The sequence below is a fragment of the Balaenoptera ricei genome, chromosome X, assembly GCF_028023285.1.
Source record: "Balaenoptera ricei isolate mBalRic1 chromosome X, mBalRic1.hap2, whole genome shotgun sequence".
In the NCBI taxonomy this organism is placed as follows: domain Eukaryota; kingdom Metazoa; phylum Chordata; class Mammalia; order Artiodactyla; family Balaenopteridae; genus Balaenoptera; species Balaenoptera ricei.
Genome location: NC_082660.1, coordinates 6,939,406 through 6,962,891, shown reverse-complemented (window position 1 = coordinate 6,962,891; position 23,486 = coordinate 6,939,406).

Below are 23,486 nucleotides of genomic sequence, written 5' to 3'. Positions count from 1 at the left end.
GAGCATTGGGAGGCGTCTAGCAGCATCCCTGGATAGATCTGAGACCCCGGAGCCCGCGGGTGACCTTTAGATTGTGAGGATCTACCCAAAACTGCGGCTGCCTTCAGGCGTGGGGCCCGCCTTGAGCAGCAAGACATCCTCTACCAGCGGTGGCTTCACCTTGCTGCACGCCTCCAGCGAGCTGAGCAGAAAGCAAGCGACGTCGCAGCTCACATGTTAGGGGCTGAACTGTGTCTCCCCCTCCAAAAGATATGGGCAGTTCCAAGCTCTAGTTCTCGTGAACGTCCTCTTAGCCGGAGACCGGGCCTTTGCAGACGTCATTAGTTAGGAGGAGGTCCTACTGGATCAAGGAGGGCACTGACGCAGCAGGACTGATGTCCTTGTGAGGAGAGACAATGACACACAGAGACAGACACGCACGGAGGGACGAGGACACGAGGACACCCAGGCAGAAGACCATGTGATGACAGAGATTGGAGGGATGCGTCCCCGAGCCAAGCGACGCCAAGGATTGCCAGCAATGCCCGAAGCTAAGAGAAAGGCATGAAATGGATTTCCCCCCAAGGCCCTCAGAGGGCATGGCACTGCCACGACACCTTGATTTCAGACTTCTGGCCTCCAGAACTGGGGGAGAATAGATTTCTGTTGTTTTAAGTCACCCGGTTTGTGGTACCAGTTATGGCAGCCCTAGGAAACGAATATAGCATCCCACCCCTATTTCTGTGGATGGTACAGAATGTGGTTGCACAGGTGTCTCTGGCACACTCTTCCTGGGTCTCCCTCTCCTGTGCACTAAAGACTCAAACTCGTTGGCCTGGCCTCACGGCGGAAGCAGAGGGATGTTGGAGACCTGGGCTCAGAGGCCCACATGGCACTTGAGAGGTCAGGCTACTCAGTGAGACCCTCAAACCTCAGTATGCCTTATTTTCTGTACCTGAAGCACGGGTCCACTAATACTTCACAAGCAAGTTGTGAGGAACGTCTAGTGCCGTGGCCACCAGAACTGGAGCCCCAGGGGACCATTCCCAGCCTCCTCCCACTGCTGGTGGGAACTCTAATTGAGCTCAAATGGAGGGCAACCCTGGCACTGCTGAGAAAGCACCTTCATGTTAACATTGCTGGGGAACAGGAGGAAGGCTGGGAGAAGCAGTCTCGTGGGCAAAGGTACTGGGGCACACAGAGTAGGCGCCAATCCTGCAGACAGAGGTGTTTATACATCCCTGCAGCCGACCCCGAGGGCGGCTCCTGTCCCAGGTGCTGGGAGGCTCCAGGGAAAGGAGTGGAGGGAGATGGATCCCACCCCAAGGGACTTGCCCTCTGGGTTGGGGGGAGGGGCCTCCAGCCAAGGCTTTGTTGCCTACCTTTGTCCAGGCCTCGCCGTGCGCTGGGTGCCAAGGTGGGTTATGTCTCAGCCGTCTGGGTGCAGGGCAGGCAGCAAACAGAAATGAGAGTTTCCATCTCTTGCTGGGAGGCGTGCATTCCATGCACTTTGTGGTTAGCGATGGCACCGCCTGTGCTCATTCTGAAAGGATGGGTCAGGAATCAGGGTGAGCTGACAGTGAGTCAGATTATTTGGGAGGTTGCCATAAATTCATAGGCAAGTTCTGAATGTAAAATACTTGAAAGGCTGTATTATTTTAAGAACATAGAATAGCCTGGTTTAGGTTAATAAATTGTCATCTTAAGGATGTCCTTTGAGGGCTTGCTTTAATGAACAAATGAGGATAATTCATAATTGGCGTGCACTTTTTTGGGAGCATGGGGAAAACAATCCCAGTGAAATTAAGTACTAATTACCATGGTAGAACCCAGGAATATTTCTGGAATATCCAAGGTCACATTTTTGGATGCATGCTAAAAATATCAGCACCACAATAAGGGATAACCCAATTTCAAGTTATCTAATATTTATTACACGCACGAAAAATAATTTATTAGTTGTGTTAAAGAGAGAAGCACGAGGAAATGGTGCCATTTAATTTACCAGAGCTATATTCTAATAGACTTTTGAAGACACTTGTCCTGAATTAGTTAATTGTTCCTACATAGTTATTACTGAAAAATCATACTAAAACTCAAAAGCCACATTCCTGTATTCATTCATTTTCCTGACGATTAATTCGAAGGTAATTGCGTTGCCACCAGCATACGAAATCCTCATAGCTCATGTACAGATTTGCAATTTCCACTTCTTTTTCTCAGACTAGAATATATATCCCTGACCCTTCACTGTCTCCCAAAACTGGAGGCTTTATCTCAAAAGTCTCTGCTTCCGAGTTTGGAATATTTATGTATCCTGTCAATGCTATCTTTAGGAAATTTACAGCAAGGTTTTGCTTGTTGACTCAGAAAACCGTTTTTCTCTTTTAGCAGTCTCTCCACCTAGGGTTGCTTGTTAAGTAAGAGCTCCAATAGCTCAGAACTGTTGAAGTGCAAGACGCGTAGGATTTTAAGAGACGAGATCATAATTATACATTACCAGGTCCGTGTGGCTGCAAGAGGCTCAGGGGAAACCACGACTGGGCAAACACAGATGTAACAACAAAGCCAAAAAAAAAAAAAAAAAAAGGCAGGACGCTTGCCTTACCCAAGAACGTGATAGCTAAACCAATGGTCCTGAAAACAAAAGATCAGCTCTTATTATTACGTGTATGAAATTGCACGTGCTGGTATATAGGCGTAAACAAGCATCATAGCTCCATGATCTGAAAAACAGATTAATCCAGTCCCTGCAATGTTTACTCTATTACAGTGATTAGTCAGCCTTTTCTTCACAGAGTGAAGGTTCACTCTGGCCCAGCTTCTGTCAAAACCATCACATAATGCAAATTAGTGGAGTCCAAATTTATCAGATCTTATTAATTATGAGCTTGCTGGTTCCTAGCAAGACACATACAAGGGATTTGAGACTCACCAACATGTTGAAAACCCTGGAAGTCGGAAAGTTGAATCAGGCAGAAAGGAAAAGGTAGAGCAAACGTTCATAGTTGGAAACAGTAGGGAGCCTCACCCGGCCGGAATGTGCTCAAGTGGGAGTTTCATATTCCAAGGTACTACCAGCCGGTGAGCTATGCCCTCTGTCTCTAGCTGGCTCTCTGCGGCAGTGAGGGTGGATGAGGGGGCCAGACTCGGTGAAACCGGAAAGGGTCAGGACGGAAGCCCCAGGGAGCACGTGGAACTCAGACCTTGCTGGGAGTGCCACCTCGGCTCTGGATTTACACCCATTCTGCACAATTCAGTTCAAAGCCCACGGGCTTTGTTTCCAGCGCAGACCACGTCACGGCGAAGCACCCACACTTGCCGTGCTCCACCTCACTGCGCGGGAGCCCCGTGGAGACGGGGAGCCACCAGCAGTGGCCGAGAGCTTGGAGCGTGGAGCCACTGCCTGGGGACACACCTGAACTATACACTGACCCTCTCGGGGCCTCGGCATTCTCATCCTTAGAATGGGGACAGGGCTGTGATGAGGCTAAAATGAGGGCATATTTGCAGAAGGGTTTAGAACAGTGGCAGGCTGAGAATGAGCGCTGTGTAAATGATGTAAATGTTTGACAAGCAAAGTAGGAGCCTTGCTCTTGTCTGTAGTTTGAAGATGACAGATACAAGTGGGGAATCCTTTGCCGCCTGAGTGAGCATACAAGGTCCCCTGGTGGGCACCTCTGGGTCTTGACTGTCATGGGGACTGGGGGAGGGGCACGGCAGAGGAGGAGGAGGGGACAGGGGAAGAGGAGAGAGAGAGAGGGAGACAGAGAAGACAGAGAGAGAGAGAAGGGGAAGGAGAGTAGCCCTGTCCTGTATTCCTTCCTCCTGCCCTCCGCCCCTCGGCCCGTCACCCAACCTGAGACCCACTGGGCAGGGGCCGGCCCTCTGCTGGCCATATACCCAGTTTCCTTTTTGCCTGTTACCCAGTAAGGCCCAAAGAGTCACTTCTTCCAGGAATTGTGGGTTCTTTCACAGAAAATGTTGCAAACCTGAAGAATCCTCCAGGACTCCAAGAACACATCTCAAATGTTGGGCCCCGTGTCAGAGGCTAGAGAAGTCCTGGGGCAGTGACATGACCTGCTGTGTGACGGCCACCTACCAGGAAGGTTGGCCAGCTTTGTATCCACAAAGACCCTCTTCCTCACCCAAATACTTGAGCACCCAGGCTCACTGGACATGTCAGGTCCGAATCAAGTGGGCTGTGAGTGTGCTATACACACCTGATTTCAAAGACCTCCCCAAGGTAAAACCTCTCATTGATCATTTTTATATTGATTACAGGTCGAAACCATTACATTTTTGATATACTGGATAAATAAAATATATTCTTAAAATTAATGTCACATCTTTCTTTTTTACCTTTTAAATTGCAGCTATTAGACCACTGACTTTGGGGCACCTGTTCTATTTCTAGGGGTGAAAAGGTTCTGCAGAGGAAAACAAGTCATTTCCGACGAGGTTGAACAAGAGTCCAAGGGCAGTTGGATCCTTAGGGCAGCAGGACCAGAAGGAAAGCAGAGAACATTCGGAGGATGTTTCCAATGCAGACAGCTCTCTCTCAGGTAGAACCGAGGGGTCGAGGGAGCAGGTTCCGCCTCCTGCAAAGATAGCAACGGTAGGCACCTCACCCGCACACTCTCTTCGGAAGCTCCTGGAGAATGTGTTTCTGAAACGCGAAGTGGTAAACCGAGAACGGGGAACACAAGGAGACCAGGAGGCGAGAGCCAGTGCAGGAGAGAGGCTGGGGTGTTTCAGCACAAACCGTGTGCTGGTTTTCCAGATCAAATCAGTGCGTTGCAGAGCAGGCGGGTGAAGCGGTGGTGTCTGCATGGGGAAAACGAGGACGGTTAGGTTACTTAATGTGTCTGAGCATTTGGGGGAGTCATCAATGGACAGTGCAAAGCATGTGGAAAATACTGGCATACATCCCTAGAAAACTAAGCAATGGCATGCGACAGGTTTTAATTCCAGAAAATATTCAGAGCTCAACAAGAAAGGAAATGTAATCATAGCTTGCCACTTGGATTAGCAGAGAACATAGGAAGCCATAATAATACAAAGACTAGGGAATTCCCTCATGGTGCAGTGGTCTCCAATGCAGGGGACACGGGTTCGATCCCTGGTCCGGGGAGGTCCCACATGCCGCGGAGCAGCTAAGCCCAGGCGCCACAACTACTGAGCCTGCGCTCTAGAGCCCGCACGCCACAACTACTGAGCCTGTGTGCCACAGCTACTGAAGCCCACATGCCTAGAGCCCATGCTCCGCAACAAGAGAAGCCACCGCAATGAGAAGCCCGCGCACCGCAACCAAGAGTAGCCCCCGCTCGCCGCAACTAGCGAAAGCCCACGTGCAGCAACGAAGAACCAACGCAGCCAAAAATAAATAAATAAACAAATACATTTATAAAAAAATAATAGAAAGACTATATAAACAAAAATCATAACATCTAATTTGAGGGGCTGGAGGGAGTTGAACTGGGGTGGTTACACCAGCCAAATCCCCAGGTACCATCATAGAAGTTGACTGAAATGAACAAATCAAGAAATAACAGCATGTGCATATTATTAGTACTTAGAAATATGGAGAGAAATTCTAGAAGAAACAGGTAGGAGTGGAAAGTTGTTGCTTGGGGTGGGTGAATGGGATGGGGGTGAGGAGAGATGGAGTGGGGCATTGAGAGTTAGTCGTTTTGATTGAATTACATGCGAGCTTTAGTTTGATTTAATACTTTTTTTTTCAAGTACAAGGAGATTCCTCGCCAGCTGAGCTACCTTGTATGAAATGAAATGTCACCAGAATTTGAGTCTTTATGGTGTGATTTTCCTCATACAACATAAAGGAGCAAGTTTCAAAAATATGCTACCCTTGGGCTTCCCTGGTTGCGCAGTGGTTAAGAATCCGCCTACCAATGCAGGGGACACGGGTTCGAGCCCTGGTCCGGGAAGATCCCATATGCCACGGAGCAGCTAAGCCCGTGCGCCACAACTACTGAGCCTGCGCTCTAGAGCCCACGAGCCACAACTACTGAAGCCCGCGCTCCTAGAGCCCATGCTCCGTGACAAGGGAAGCCACTGCAATGAGAAGCCCGCGCACAGCAACGAAGAGTAATCCCCGCTTCCCACAGCTAGAGAAAGCCTGTGTGCAACAACGAAGACCCAACGCAGCCAAAAAAAAAAAAAAAAAAAAAAAGCTACCCTTGCAAACGAATTTCCCAAGCCAGGGGGTTAAGAGCATCCTCAGTGAGTCACCCCTGCCCTCCGCTCACCCCTGTCCTCTCCGCTTGGAGGCTGACCCAGGAGTCTGCCCCTCACCACCAAGACAGCAAGTCTCTCCTTTCCCTCCACTCAGCTCCTCCTGTCTATGCATTCTTCTCAGAACCTTTCCTCCTCCTGCTACTCCCCAGCTATTTAGGTCATCGTACCCAATTTTAGAGACTGAGGAGAAGACACTAATGCATACTTTGGCTAGCATTTGTTAAAAATAAAATGCTGGCATGCATATTTTAACAGGAAACAGTTTGGATCTGAAAATAGACACAGAGATGGGGAAGGCACACAAAGGGACCTCTTTTCTCTCCTACTTATTTCATCAACTCAAGAAAACTTGTTGTTCACGGCAGCTATTGCCCTACCTAATTGCATCACCTTTTCCCCCCAGCTACATGTTCAGAGAAAGTGTTCGCACAACTTGGACTTCACAACGGACAGTCGGTGAGGTGGCAGCGGTACACACAGAGTCCTTGCTCTCTGCATTCTGGGGAAGGAATGAGATTGTGCCTGAATGGCAATGTAAACAGGGCCCTCAGTAAGCCTCTGCCCATTGGGTGGGGAAGTGGAGACTGTGGTGCGTGGCTCTGGCCATGCCCTGCCTAAGCAGCCCTTGCCAGACTTTGGCGGGGGTGCTGGTCTTCTTCCCCCTCCTCCAGGAGCCTGGGACACACCATCTCCTTCTGGCCAGAAGCAAGTCATTGAAACTTGCCTTCTTACTCAACATTGTTTTTCCCCTGGAGCTTAAAAATCACTGCTTAATTTCTACTGTGGGCAATGGAAACCAACATGCAAACAAGACGTAGTGAAAAATTAACCTTGTGGGTAGTACCTGCCTTTTTTTACCTACTCATCATCAAAGAGGTGCTGGTTTCAAAACGACCCAAAGCAAATGTGACTTGGGGAGAGGGGGGTTTGGGGGCTGTTGGGCCAGTCTTAACAGATGTCCTGTTCCCAAGCCTCAAGTCTCAGATCCGAGTCCAAGGTGGAGGAACTGGCAAGGAAACACTGCTCCCCATACAAATGTGGGTTTTCTTGAGCGATACTTACTTCCAGCAGGTGCTGCAAAGGAATCCCACGGGACCCTGCGGTACATTATCCATGTCTGGGAGGAGATCTTGTTCACGAGAGCCTGCCGCATGAAAGCCTGCATTGTTTTCTAGACTTCTTTGGCCCTTGACAGATATCTCTTAGAAACTCTTTTTCTTTTGCTTTCTTTTTCTTTTTTGGCCGCGTTGCACGGCATGCGGAATCTTGGCTCCCAGCAAGGGATTGAACCTGTGCCCCCTGCACCGGGAGTGCGGAGTCTTAACCACTGGACTGCCAGGGAAGTCCCTCTTTTGCTTTCTTAAAGCAAGAGCTTGAACCAGCTCTTACTGAACCAAGCTTGGGTCCCATTGCCTGCGCACAGTAAAGCCCATCTATTGACCAGGGGCTGTGGTGAAGGAATGTGCAGCCTTCATTGCAGGCACCGTGCAAGGAGTCCAGGGCAGCTAGTGCTCAAAAAGCCCGAATTCCCAAATGGGTTTCAGAAAAGCATTTTTAAAGCCCAGCTGAGGGAGGCAGGTGGCAGGGTGTGTGATCAGCTTGTACACAGTTCTCTGATTGGCTGATGGTGAGGTAACAGGGCGTGTCCCGTGGGTTAACGTTATCATTCCTTAGGCTCTAGTAGGCCCGGGGGCTATGGGCTCATGGTCACCAAGTAGCTAGCTCTTCCATTTGGTGGGGGCTTAGCATCTGTAAAACAACTTAGGAAGGTGCATCAAGTACTGTTATCTAGGTACTTCAGAGAGGAGCTACAGTAGAGAATGAATATGGGGGAGGGGTCTGTCCCAGGAAGGCCCCAGAAGGTCCTGCTCGGTTACACGAACACCTGTTTGCAGAGAAAGTTTGTCTTCCGCCCCTCCTCGCCCCATAGGAAAGACTTATTTCTAATCTAGATTTCTTGCATAAACAGAAGAGATTGAATAATAGTCACTGAAGCCAGGGTGTTCCCTGCCTTTGGGGGCTAACGGTACGTCTTGTCAGGAACCCAAACAGTTGGTGCACACCAGTGGTTTGCTCTGGAACTGGAATAGGGGGACAAACGTAAAATCATTCAACTTTGCTGGATCCCGCTCTGGAAATCTGGACAACAGCAGTCACCCCTGGGCATTTATCACAGAGAAACGAAAACTGAGGTTCACAGAGACACTGGCCCACAGCATCCAAATATGTAAGAGCCCAAAACTGGTATCGGTCTGGACGCCCTTCAGTGTAGACACACTATTTATTGATACGCGCAACAACTTGGAAGACTCTCCAGGGAATTATGCAGAGTGTACAAAGCCAGTCTCAGAAGGTCACATATTTTATGACTGCATTGCAGACCTTCCTCAGTATAACAAAAGTACAGAGATGGAAACCAGATCACTGGCTGCCAGGGGCTGGGGAAGAAGGGGGGTGTGAGAGTAAAGAGATGACATGGGGAGTTCCCTCGTGGTGATGGAAGAGTTCTGTGTCTTGATAGTGGCGGTGTTATACAAATCTAAAAGTGGTACAACTTCATACAGTTACACACAATGACACACCCATTTCATGAGTGGCACAAAAAAATGTGCAACCCGAGTAAGGACTGTAGGCTAGTTCATTGTATTGTGCCTTTGTCGATTCCCTGGCTTTGATAACGTGCCATGGTTTTATGTGAGATGCTGCCATTGGGGAAAAAAGGGGGATGGGAACAAGAGACTCCTTTGCATTATTCTTGCAACTTCCTGTGAATCTATAATTAGCTCAAAATACAAGTTATTTGGTGGAAAAAATATTGGCTCCTAGGAAATCCTCCGTGAGATCTGCTGGATTAGTTCATTCACACACCTGGTGACAAGTTCACCTGGAATGGATCGCGTGTTCTGCGCCTTCCAGCTTCTTATCAGGCAAGTAACAATACTTAGCCGGCAATATTAAGAGAAGCAAGTGCCTCAAGTAGCTTTGTCTAAAAATCACATTTTCTCTAAGAATCCACAATTACAGAGAAAGACACAAGCCAAACACACGATGAAGGCACAATTATTCAGTCTCGGTCTGCTAATGGGTAGGGGCATTTGCGTTAAGACCGTTTCTTCTCTTTTAAAAAATTAATTAATTAATCTTTGGCTGCTTTGGGTCTTTGCTGCTGCGCATGGTCTTTCTCTAGTTGCGGCGAGTGGGGGCTACTGTTCGTTGTGGTGCGAGGGCTTCTCATTGCGGTGGCTTCTTTTGTTGCGGAGCACCGGCTCTAGGTGCGTGGGCTTCAGGAGTTGCGGAGCGCAGGCTCAGTAGTTGTGGCGCACGGGCTTAGCTGCTCCGCGACATGTGGCATCTTCCCGGACCAGAGCTCGAACCCGTGTCCCCTGCATTGGCAGGTGGATTTGTAACCACTGCGCCACCAGGGAAGCCCACGTTAAGATCGTTTCTGCGTTTTATGTCTGTACCCTTCCTCTTCTGAAGCATGCGGTCCACTGTGGGGCCAACTGTGCCCGCCCTCCCACCTGTCACAGCCTCCGTGGCTCCTTCCTCCCCGGACCCAACCAGCAGCAGCAAGTTCAGACTCTCGCTCTATTGCATCTGAATTCTAAAGTGGCGGCGTGCCCTGCTTTCTTCTCTCTGACTGTGTGGCCAGAGATGCGTCTTGGGAACTCTCATTGAATAATTAATTTTCAGTTTTAAATAATTCACTAGTCCTGGCCTGCATAATTGCTGGGGACCAAAGAATTAATTAGTTGGATGGTTTTCCTCTTCCCCACTTTGCTTGGCGGGAGGGCCAGGCATTGCTGAGTGGAACATGACCAAGCAGCCTCTAACTAGGCCGTTACCTCAACAATATCTGAGCGCGTAATGGTGAGAGGACAGTAATGATCACGAGCCCGCTGGGGCATAAAGCAGAGGTTGTGCTTTCAGCTGAAGCCCACAGTCCCTTCCCTGGCAGCCCACTCATCACTCCTGGATTATTTTTCGTGGGGAGGACCAGGCCAACTATAGGTAAGTAAAATCAAAACGTGGTCGCAAACCCTCAGTTTACAACAAGCGCTGGCAAACTGTAGCCCATGGGTCAAGTAAGGTGCACTGTCTATTTCTGCAAATAAAGTTTTATTGGCACACAACCACTCCCATTCATGAACATAGTGTCTCTGGCTGCTTTCAGCCTCAATGGCAGAGTTGAGTGGTTGCGACAGAGACCGAATGGAAGGCAAGGTCTAAAATACCTATTCTCTGGCCCCTTGCAGAAAAGTCTGCCGACTCCTGGTTCAGAAGGCCATTTAAGCCATCTGTCTCTCCTGAGTTTACAACAGCTCTGTTAGGACTTGACACTGTGGAGCTTCAGGTTTGAATAGGGTTTCTTCTCACCTTATCAAGGAGAGGGAGGAGAAATAGAGACAAGAAGCAAGAACCCCGGATAATCCCTGACTGGGGACTATTTGAGAGGAGGACCTGGGCTCTTGGGCAGGGAGGTGCGGGGGTTTGTAGGTTGGGGAGGAGAGGCCACGCACACTCGGAGATGTAAAGCACTCGTCATGGTGCCTGGCATGTGGTAAATAGCCGGGCTCTTTGGTTGATGTTATCGTTATAATGACGGTTTCCCCAAGATAAATTTTATCTTTCAGTGATGAGTTTATCAGATAAACTACAGTTTTCTCTGTATTTATCGTTTGAACTAGAAATTACAATCCTAACCACTTGTGGAGCTGGAAAAGCTCGATCTGTGTCAGCATGGCCTTAGAAATGGGTAAGATGCCTGAAGGGCAGTCTAGCTTTTTGAACTGGTTGATGCCTGTCTCTCCATAGGGACTTAGGCCCTGTCTCCAACAGCAGAAAGCCGGCATGCTTTGGGATAAACACAGCTATGGAAAAAATGGAAATATTTGCAATGCAAAATCCATACTGTCTCCAATAGCAGGCCATGCAGGTGTATTATTAAAAGCGAGAGAAGTGTGAAAAGAGCAAAATAATTTCTGAGATGTCTTTGCCCCGATGACCTGGTGCTTTATCTTTGCCTTCCCTGCCTTCCTCATCCTCAGACGCTCGTCACCATGCCCTGACTTCTTCCGATGTGACCTTCGTCTGCGTTTTCCTCCCGTCACTCACTACTCCCGCACTCTCATTTCCCTCCTGAATTAAATGATCTTACCTGGTCTCCCTAACTCCAGACTTGTCTCTCCCTATTCACAGTCACACTGATCTTCCCAAAACAAACTCCATGGTACCATACTCCCTCTCAAAGAAACTGTGGTAATGCACGCATAACATAAAACTGACGGCTAGTGACATTCAGTACATTCACGACGTTGTGCCACCTTCAGCTCTCTAGTTCCAGGACACTTCCATCACCCCCAAAGGCAGCTCTGCACCCACTAAGCAGTCTCTCCCCATTCCCCCGCAAGCCGAAGCCCCTGGCAACCACTTACCCGCTTTCTGTCTCTATGGAGGTGCCAAATCTGGATAGTTCATGTAAGTGGAATCACACAATATGCTTTTGTCTGGCTTCTTTGACTTAGCACAGTATTTTCAAGGTTCATCCACACTGTAGCATGTATCAGTTCTTCACTCTTTTTTATACTGGAATAATATTCCATTATAATACCACACTTTATTTATCCATTCACCTGTTGGTGGACATTTGGGTTGTTTCCAATTTGGGGCTATTGTAAATTGTGTTGCTGTGAACATCTGTGTGCACATATTTGTTTGAGCACCTGTGTCCAGTTCTTTGGGGTACATACTCAGGAGTAGAATTGCTGGGTCCTATGAGAATTTCATATTTAACTTATCGAGGAACCATCAAAACATTTTCCACTGCGACCATACCATTTTACATCCCCACTCATGTTCCTTCATAAATCCAAAAACATGGCTTCCCATTGTCCTCTGAGTAACAGCCACATTTTTGGCATGACAAGCTTTTCAAGACCTGGCCCCTGCCTACCTATTCTGCTCCACACGTGGTATTCTTTGCTTACCACGCTCTTTCTCACCACTCTCTCTCATCTGTCCTATAGGCTCATGACTTGGCCTGGAACCCCCCCGTCTTTCCACCTGCTTCGGCAGTTCACCCTCCCAGACGTTCTCTACGAAGCCCTCAAGTCCTAGACAGGTGCCTCCTACGTGCTTCCTGACCACGGTCCTCACTGCACTGTCCTGAAGTTCCTTTCTATTTGGCGGCTTTCACCCACTAAATATTGAACAGTACCCTCCATGAAGGCAGGGGTAACATCTGCCCTGTTCATGACCTTGTACTCAATTCTCAGTGCAAAATTAAGGCTTAATAAATATCTGAATGAATTAAATTCCAACCATCACCCATGACAAACTCAAGACCGTCAAAGATGATTAAGGGGCTGGACACGTTTAATCCTGGATAGTAGTGGCCTGGTTTCTGGTCTTCAACCCCCTCTCCCACATGCTCATTTCTGTTTATTCATTATCATCACATGTCCCAGTGGCTCTTAACCTTATGATGGGGTACTTGAACAAGCTGCCTCTGTGATGCGAATTAGTTAGCCAAAATCATTATTGTTTAGTGAAACAAGTGTTGTTCAACATTTGCATGCAAAGGAAACTTTTAAAAAGAAGTTATTTGGGGGCTTCCCTGGGGGCCCAGTGGTTAAGAATCCGCCTGTCAACGCAGGGGACAAGGGTTCGAGCCCTGGTCCGGGAAGATCCCACAGGCCGCGGAGCAACTAAGCCCGCAAGCCACAACTACTGAGCCCGCCTGCCCCAACTACTGAAGCCTGTGCGCCTAGAACCCGTGCACCGCAACGAAGAGGAGCCCCCGCTCGCCGCAACTAGAGAAAACCGGCGCGCAGCAACAAAGATCCAATGCAGCCAAAAATAAATAAATTAAAAAAAAAAAAAGGAAGTTGTTTGGGCTGCAATGAAATACCGTGTCCTGGAATGGCTCAGTTATTGACCACACTGAAGGAGGGCAAGGATGTGGAGCCACCAGAATTCTCACACAGTGATGGTGGGAATTTAAAATAACACAAGTGCTTTGGAAAAACGACTGGCATTTTGTTAAGAAGTTTAGAACGTATCAGTTCTATGCCCAGCAACTTTACTCATAGGTAGTTACCTAAGATAAATTAAAATGTATGTCTACAACAGCCTAGTGCAAGAATGTTCATAGCACAGTATGGAGGTTCCTTAAAAAACTAAAAATAGAACTACCATACGACCCAGCAAACCCACTACGGGGCATATACCCTGAGAAGACCATAGTTCAAAAAGAATCATGTACCAAAATGTTCATTGCAGCTCTATTTACAATAGCCAGGACATGGAAGCAACCTAAGTGTCTGTAGACAGATGAATGGATAAAGAAGATGTGGCACATATATACCGTGGAATATTACTCAGCCATAAAAAGAAATGAAATTGAGTTATTTGTAGTGAGGTGGATGGACCTAGAGTCTGTCATACAGAGTGAAGTTAAGTCAGAAAGAGAAAAACAAATACTGTATGCTAACACATATATATGGAATCTAAAAAAAAAAAATGGTTCTGAAGAAACTAGGGGCAGGACAGGAATAAAGATGCAGACGTAGAGAATGGACTTGAGGACTTGGGGAGGGGGAAGGGTAAGCTGGGACGAAGTGAGAGAGTGGCATGGACTTATATACACTACCAAATGTAAAATAGCTAGCTAGTGGGAAGCAGCTGCATAGCACAGGGAGATCAGCTCGGTGCTTTGTGTCCACCTAGAGGGGTGGGATAGGGAGGGTGGGAGGGAGATGCAAGATGGAGGAGATATGGAGATATATGTATATGTACAGCTGATTCACTTTGTTATAAAGCAGAAACTAACACACCATTGTAAAGCAATTATACTCCAATAAAGACGTTAAAAAAAACCCAAAATACACCCCCCCCCCCCAAAAAAGAATGTTCATAGCTGTTTTATTTCCAGTCACCAAAAACTGGAAACAGTCCAGGCATCTTTCAGTAGGAAAATGGGTAAATAAGCAGTGGCTTAGCCATGGAATGGAATACTACTCAGCACTAAAAAGGAAAGAACTATTGCTACATGCACCAACATACAGATGAATTTCCAAAACATTTTGCTGAGTGAAAGAAGCCAGTCATAAAAGAGTACATACTACATGATTTATGACATTCTAGGAAAGACGGATCTAATTTTTAGTGACAGAAGGCAGATCAGTGGTTGCTTCTGGGTAGAGGTTTAACTAGGAAGAGGCATGAGGGAATTGTCTGGATGATGGAAATGTTCTATATTTTGATAGGGGCTTGGGTTACATGTGCATATGCATCATTAAAACTGGTCAAACTGAACATTTAGACTTATGCATTTCACTGTATGGAAACTAGACTTCAATTTAAAAAATGTAAAAGTTATCTTGCTACCTGTAAATAAAAAGATGATGTATGTAAATAGCTGTGGGTTTTTTTGTGGTTAGATCTATGGAACAATTTAATCCCACAGGATCTGTGACCATGTTTTAGATGGTGATATTTGGTGGCATTCTTTGCTTTCTACTCTATGATCATTTAATTTTTAAAAAAATTGTGTTTAAAGATTAAAGTTTTTTCACCACTGAAAATGTTGCTGTTTTTGAGAAGCTGAATAATTTCCAGACCATCACTCTTGTACGCTCATTAGAGCTAAAAAAAAAATAACCCTTCAAAGTATTTGTATTGGTTAGCTTTTGCTGTTTGACACACAGCTCCGAAATTTAATGGCTTAAGACAAACACCATTTATTTAGCTCGTGGTTCTTGGGCCAGCAGTTTGGGTTGGGCTCAGACAGGTGCTTCTTCTGGTCTTGGTGGGGCTCAGCGGCGCAGAAAGTTACCTTCCTACTTGTACAGGATGAGTTACCCATGCACGCCATCATCAGCTGTAACACCCGAGAGAAGGCCAAGGTTGTGGGAATCCAAAATAGGCATGACCGAAAGACAGAAGCGAAAAGTTAATTTCACTGTCTTCCCCAGCCCCCTACTTTCGGCCTTGAGAAGAGATCCCTTCTCAATTTGGCTTCTCCTGTGAAGTAGGGTTGGAAACACTCCTCATAGTAAAAGCTAGCTGGTTTGTCCTCCTCGGCACTTGTGAGTAGCAGGAAAGCAAGCTTGATGTATTACTGCAAATATGCAAGAAAACCCCTGTGGAGATTCAAGCCAGGAGCCAACACAGTTGCAGGAAGCTTAAGATGATGCCGCAACTCAAACAGAGCAATCCACTATGTATTTTTAGTAGATTCGGGTTTGATCATCACTGAACCAAAAAGAATAGAAAGATTAAAATGGCTGAAATGAACCATCATTGCTTATTTCATATTTTAAGAAGTCACAGTAAGAAACTGTTATGTTTCCTTGTTAAAAACAGAAATTATCTCCCTGAATGCTTAGAAGGATGATGAGAAGCAGATTTTTGAAGTATCTTTTAAAATCTAGTTGGTTTGTTTTTATCATTTACTTACTGTACGTAATAATGACTTTTCCATCCATTACAATAGAAGCAATCATGTTTAAAAACAAAAAAATCCATCCGAGACTACGAGAGATAGTAAGAGTCTTTTCAACCTTGCACGTGTGCACTGAGTTTTAATGCAACAGCTAATAATTCTGACATTCAAATTTCACTTGCACTAATGTAAAGCTATATTTTTTCTGCAAGGGGTGGGGCATCATATTTTTTTCAGTGACAATTAATGGCTAACAATCTCAGTAAAATGGTTCTTCCAAAAATCACTTATCCTATAAAAGGTGGGACGTTGTCATGGACGTGCAGGGGGATTTGAATATTCCTTCTACGTAGGGGTTAACGAGGCAGATGCAGGGAATAGAGGAGGAGAAATAAAGACGGTTCTCTCCCTGCCCCCACTGAGAATCAATATTTAATCTTTTCTGCTTGAGAAGTCTGATCCAGTGAGTCAGGTAATTGAGACTGTGATGTGGTGTCCCATGTGTTCCCTTGTCTGGTCGCTCTTTTTTCCACAAAGATGTTGTTTTCTGAAGGGTCAGGTGTCTGAGCTGTAGAGCAATTGATTTAGCTTTGACGTGTTACATTTATGAACCAAACAGAAAAAACATTAACCGTTAATCATATCCACCGTGGGGCCTGTACTTTCCCGTCGGCAGTCTCTGGGTGCTGGTGCACCCTCTCTTTAGACCGCAGCTGACAACTGTCTGCTAATCCCCACAGCCAAGGGCTAAAGAGCCCACGCTCTGTCTTGCTGCTGCACTGCCGTCATCTTAAAACGTGAATGGACCCAAGTCTTCTTCATGCCTACAGTGGGGCTCTAAGTTGGATAACTGTCCAGATCTGGGTTTCCCCAAAAGCGGACCCTGAGACAGGCTTTGAGTGCAAGCAGGTTGACATGTGAGCAAATCCCAGGAGACAGCTGTAGCGGAGTGAGGAGATGAGAAAGGGAACTGAAGGTGGCCAATAAGGGGAGCGTCACCAAGCCTGCGAGCACCGTGGGCAGCTGGAGCCCAATCCCCGGGGCGGGGCGGGGGGTGGGGGAACCTGCCGGGAGACAGCGTAGCTCATGCACCTCGGAGCTCTCGCTGCTCAGGAGGAGGGAGCTGGGGTATTTATACACTGGCTCCCAAGAGCCGTCTGCTGAGCACTGCTTCCAGGAGCCTCAACTCTTCAGCACGGCGGCTTGTCGCACACACGGGGGAACTTGCTCCTTTGTATGTGAACATGAGTGGGGAAGAAATGTGGACAGACCCTCACAGTGTCAGTCAGCTACGGCATAGCACTACCACGTTGGGCCTGCAGAAGCCCTAAGAAAGAAGTACTTCCCTGTGATTCCTGCAGCACAAAAACGACCAACTATAGGACTTGGCGGGGAAAGACCAGAGTACCTTTCTATAAACAGAAATGAATGAATATTATTGGCGAGGCTCTTTATGCAATTATAGAGTCCAGTGCAAGATGCACATTCTTCAGGGTCTCTGTTCAAAATGCTGGAAGAACGTACCTGGATGAGGGTGGGTAGGAGACTCCCTCCCTCCTCCCCTGACCACTTTACCCACTGCATGTGCCATGGAGCTGCCATCCTGGGATGGGGACGGCCACCAAAGAACCTTGCCGCAGAGCATGTCCCTGCTAGGGATGAGAGGTGCCCTCGATGGCTGGGGTGTGAGGTGGGGTACAGCAAGGGGCAGGAGGCAGGGGAGTGGGCAGGCAAGAACCCCTCCCAGGGCATCAGATGAATTTTTAAAAACCATTTTTAAAACATAAACATCACTCATAGCTCATGAGTCGTACAAAAAATAGGCAGGGGGCTGGAGTTGGCTCCCAAGCTGTATTTTGTTGACCCCTGTCATCGGAGAGCCTCAGTATTTACGGATTCAGTTGTGGAGGAGTCGATAATGTGGGAGTGGCCCCCGAGGTCCCGGCAGTCGAGCTGTCATTTTTGCTGAGGCCATGATTTAGGCTGTGGATTCGGTGGGGCTCCGCGCTGTGGTGGGCCACTCAGCTGGAGACTGAGGCCAGCCGAGCACGGGCCTCATGCATTATTAGGTGCTTAGCCGCCCACCTGGCTGCCACCCACCAGATGCCAGTGGGATGCTTTCCCCCAGTCATGACAAATGTCTCCAGACACGGCCAGATGTCCCCTGTGGGTAAAATCACCCAGGTTGAGAACTCCTGCAGCAGAAGGAAGGGAGGATGGATACTGAGACACAGCTCAATGCCATCCCTTGCCTGAAAACGGGTTCTCCTTCCTGTGACTAGGCCAACCCTCCTTTCTTATTCAAGGTAGAGCTGTGCTGTTATTTCCAGCTGTGTCAGCAGTCTGGTCCTCGCGGGAGCTGTTCTGTCATGTTTTGACACCGCTTCTGACCTTGCCAGCTCCGTGTCTGAGACAGCCTCTTGGAGACTCTGTGAGCTACTTATTATTCCCTAATAAATTCATTTTCTGTTTAAACTAGCCAGAGTTAAGTCCTACTGTTTACAACTAAGAATCCAGACTGATACAATCGGCCTCATTAAGATTCACCCATGATCTCCTTTTAAAACCTTGGTCTTTTATCCTTGGTTTAAGAAGCCAGGCAAATATGCTAGGAATAACTCACAAAGGCAAATTCCCATGCATGAGACCCATGGGAACATGTTAGTTTCCACACGAACTTATAAGTTAAATTCTGTCTCCGTTATCTTTTGTTTTTTCTCCCCCTTTTAGGACTAGCTGAGAAAGTTTGTAGGAATCAAAATTCCCTCTGGATCTCTACACATTTATTTATGCTTTCCTGTCCTCTGGCTTCCAAACGCAGTCCACGCCTAATCCTCTCCACTCCTCTTGTTTTCCTTTCTCTCCACTGCAGTGATACATTTCTCTCTTCCGAGTTTCTTCTGCCTCCTTTTTCTTCTGGCCCCATCTCTTCTTCACTTAGTTTTATCCTCTTTTCCTCTTGCTGCATCTTTTTCTTCTGCCTCCTCGTGCAAGTCTCCCGTAAAGCACACCACCCTTGCTGCCCACCCTGATCCTGTGAGGTTGGAGGCGCCTGTGTTGGCATTCTCTTCACCCTCTGCTGCTCCTCTGAGGGTGTTTGCGGGACCAGCGAACGTTTTCAGCAGTGACCACCTGCATACAGAGGTAGGGATGCTGGGCCCTGAGCATAGGTGGAGAGCTTGGCAGTAACATGAATGGGACCTGTGTGTTCAGAGGGGCCAGGTTGCCTCAAAGCTCCACCAGCTTCAAAGAAACTGTCCTAATACTGCAGCAATCCTCCTCCACCTCCCAGCCTGTGACAGCCTGCCCATCCCTTCATCCCTCCTCTGCACTGTTCACCATGACTGATTCGTCTTAGGGAGACAAAAGGAGCCCTTGACTCCAATAAATGTTTAAAACAAACAAAGTAACAAATCACTGATTCCCAGGCTGGTGGGAGGAAGCGAGGTGGAGGTGACATTTTCCCACTATTGTACTAACATGGATTAATTAGTCAGGTTAGCTGCTTAACACCTGGGAAGGTGTGGAAAGGCATGAGAGGGTGAAGCTGAGTGCAGTGGAGGACAAGGAAGTCTGGGGCAAAGTGGAGTGCATGGACTAGGGAAAGGGGGTCTGCAGAGGGTCAGGGGACAACCCTGCATTCTGAGAGGTGAGTCAAGGCTCTACGAGCAAGCGTCAGCACCAGGCAGGGCTCTAGGCACTTTACACATGTTATTTCATATAATCCGCACGACCCTATGAGGTAGGTTCCATCATTGCCACCTGTATTGGTTAGCTGGCGTGTCAAAAATGCTGTGTAACAAACATCTCCACAAAAATTTCTTTGGCTTCACACATCAATTGTTTAATCTCCTTCGTGTGTCCACTGTCCACAGTTCAGCTGAGAGTCAGTGGATCCAGTCGGGGCACAGCTGGGTCAGGCTGGGCTCAGGTTTGCTCCAGGTACCTCCCTTTGTCTTTGAGCCAGTGGACTAACTGTACCGTGTGTTTCCCATAGTGATGGAGACATGCACGAGGGCAAGCAAAACCGTGCACTCATTTCGGGCTTCTACTTGTGTCATATCTGCTCACATTGGCCGAAGCAAGGTGCATTGCTGAATCTAAAACCCAGAAATGGGGAGGTACACTCTGCCTACCATGAGTTCAAAGCAACTCACAGAGCCCAGCCCAGTGCTGATGAGGTGGGGAATTATTCTCCTCTCGTGAATGCTGCAGGGGGTGGGGGAGGAGACAGTGTCGGGAATGAATTTTTTCCAAACTATAATCTAGCCTACTGCATTTTAAATATGTGGCCACTGAGTCACAAAGGGATTAAGCAATCTGCGTGAGGCCACAGAGTAAGTGGCAGGCTGGGACGTGAACCCCAACGGTGTGGTCGGAGAGCCTTTGTCGCACAGCACTGCGCTCTAAACCACTGTACTATACACACCACATCCTGCCACTGTACCCCACTGCTTGCTAGCTTATGCTGCCTGTGGTAGCAAGTCTCCAAGACAGTCCCCGATGATCCTCACCTCCTGGGGTTCACACCGTTGCCTCAGCTCCTCCCTCGTTGAATATGGCCGCACTCTGTGGCCCACAGAATACTGAGAAAGTGATGGTGTGTGACTTTGGAGGCTGGGTCATAGCAACCATTTCAGGGTCCTCGTTGGAGCCTTGGGTCGCTCACTCTGGGGGAGCCAGCCGCCCTGTTAGGATGCTCAAGCCGCCCTGTGGAGAGGGCCACGTGCAGAGGAACTGAGGCCTCTCCAGCACTGATGCACCTGCCAAGTCGGAGGGAGGTCCTCCAGCCTCCAGTCTTTAGATGCTCTGGTCTCCAGTCTTTAAGTCTCCCGCAGAAGGCCAAATAATGTGAATCCAGGACAAGCTGTCCCTTCTGCGCCCTGTCTGGATTCCTGACCCAAAGGAACTTTGACATGTAATAAATATTTATGGTGGTTTTACTTTCCTAAATTAGGGAAGGACTTATTATGCAGCAACTAACACACAGCCTTTCCCAAGTACTGGAGACATCACCCAGTACTCAAAAGCAGAGCTGAAGTGTGAACTCGAATACTCTGAACTCTAACCCGTAATCTGATAGCACACTGCCGCAGGAGCACAGACGAGGAGCTGGTGAAAGGAATCGCACGCACCCTGGGTGCTCGGTGGTTGGTGCACGACAGATGTGAAATAGATAAGGAACCTTGAAAGCTTATCTATGGCTGAAGACACTGAAGGTTTCAAAGCCCCAGTTAAGTCACAGAATTGCAACACTTGCAAAGTGTCTCCACTGGAAGATGTTATGACTCCCCCCTAGAACACCTCCCTCTACAGATTGCCTCCCAATCTACAAGACATGTGGCCAACAACTCCCTTCCTACATACGCGTTTCCCATCTGCAGGACGTACTTCCCACACTCAGAAATAGTTCTCATTCATTCATTTGTGTTGCCTGCAAATAAGCATGTCAGCTTCCATCTTCCATTTTAATTTGTCCTTCACTTCATTGAAGTAAATCTGTCCCTGACTGGCTCCTGGGCATAGTCACAATTTCCACTTAAAAGACAGTTCTTGTCATCTCAATCAACTAAAGACACCATGGAAAGGAGGAGACACCAGCTCTCCCCCCCCCGCCCTGCCCCCAACACCCAAAAGGAAGATAAGAAAACCCCATTGGCTTTTTATAATATTTTAGATAGTAAACTGATGCCAGCCCACAAATGTGGAAACCTGACAGCCTTGGCAAGGATTCTTGCAGCTGGGGAGGCAGACTATTCTAAATATAACAATTTAAAAAAGCATTCATCACTCGAATCACTCTCTCACCATTCACCTGTCTCCCAGTGATCATTCTGATATGTTGTGTCGGGCACAGCTTGTGATAAATGCTATGTACATACAGGAAGAAAGGTCCCCTTTGAAGCATCATTTGGAAGCTGGGATTGCTAAGTGGTCCAGGGACAGGCTGCAAGATGATTTCCTTGATTCAAGTGATGGGGGTGGGGAAAGGTCAGTCTTGGCCACATCATCAGTGAGACCAGTCAGGAGTTTGATAGCTTCTGGAAGAAATGGTTTAAACCAACAGGTTCTCCTGTCTGTGACTTCCTTGGCCTCAAAGACTCAGCAAGGGTACGGGACTGCTCTAGAATATGCAGTGTGATTCTCTGTCTCGTACACCATCAGTGAGGACACGGGACCTCCGCGTGTGTTCTTTTAATGGGAGAGGGAAAAAAAAAAAAAAAGCAAAGCATAGTACACATGACGTACACACACTCCCCACACATCTGTTAGAATGTTCTCTGTTGTAGGTACACATCACCGTGATAAATGTTTAGCATGTTTAAATGTTTGGATTTAATAGAAGACACTGCAGAGAGTCCTAAGTTAAATTCAGGAGGTCCCCAGGGGTTCCCAGGTGAGAAAACCACACTTAAAACATTCAGACCTGAAATATTTGAAAATAAGCATACAACTGTATGGGTATCGTCTGGCGTGTTATTTTAACAATCACTTGAATACTAAGCACACGCCCTTGCTAGGTAATCAAATCACGAGTTTACGCTCACGGAGACTCACCATGGACTAAGCACTTCACTTCATTGACTCCCCTAATTCTCACTGCTACCAGCTGGTAGGGAAAGGAGCATCTGCACTCACAGAAAGATTACAGAACCTGCCCAACGCCACACAACCAATAAAAGGCGGAGCTGGGGCTCAACCCGAGAACGGCCCACCTCCAAAACCCAGGTTCTTGCACTGCCTGAAGCTGTCTCTCTCTCTTTTTTTAAAATTAATTTATTTTATTTTTGGCTGCGTTGGGTCTTCGTTGCTGTGCGTGGGCTTTCCCTAGTTGCGGCGAGCGGGGGCTACTCTTTGTTGTGGTGCGTGGGCTTCTCATTGTGGTGGCTTCTCTTGTTGTGGAGCATGGGCTCTAGGTGCGTGGGCTTCAGTAGTTGTGGCACACGGGCTCAGTAGTTGTGGCTCGCAGGCTCAGTAGTTGTGGCTCGTGGGCTTAGTTGCACCACAGCATGAAGGATCTTCCCGGACCAGGGCTCGAACCCGTGTCCTCTGCATTGGCAGGCGGCTTCTTAACCACTGTGCCACCAGGGAAGCCCGACGCTGTCTTTTTATAGGCATAAACTTCTGCATGTTTGTACGGCACTTTAAAATGCATCTCAATAAATGTGTTTGAGTTGATCATGCAATGAGTCATCTGCAAACTGGAATTCCTGCCTTTCTTTTTTGACAGTTTTACTCCCAATATATTTATTCTTCAAAACCCAGGTCAAATATCACCGACTGTGAGAAGCTATCCCCAAACCCCAGCCAGGACTCTGCTCTGCCCTTTATGTTCAGCACCTTACCTTTCTCCTTATTGTTGGGCTCTTTTGTATTTGTTTGCTTGTATGACCTCCTTTAGAGCAGAGCTAATATCTCTTTACCTTTGTTGGCCCGCTGGAAACTTTATTTTAAACATCTCAATGCATGGAGGTATAATTAGTATGCAGTAAGAAGCACAGCTCTTTTGTGTACTGTTGGGTGGGTTTTGACACCTATGTACCCAATGTCCCAGTCAAGATGCAGAACATGTCCAGCACCCCTTGTGCCCCTTCAGGCAACCTCAGATGGGAGGTTATAAAAACTGTGTATTGTAAAAACTCTTCAGACTCCAACCTGTCTGATAGATTCTGTGTCTGTCGTCCTTACTCCAGTGAATGCTACTGGAATCCTGCTGGCGGCCCAGGTTCTAAAGCCAAAAGCCACCCTTTCCCCTCATCCTCAACCGGTGGCTGCTGATCTAGCCAACGTGGAGGAGCACCTA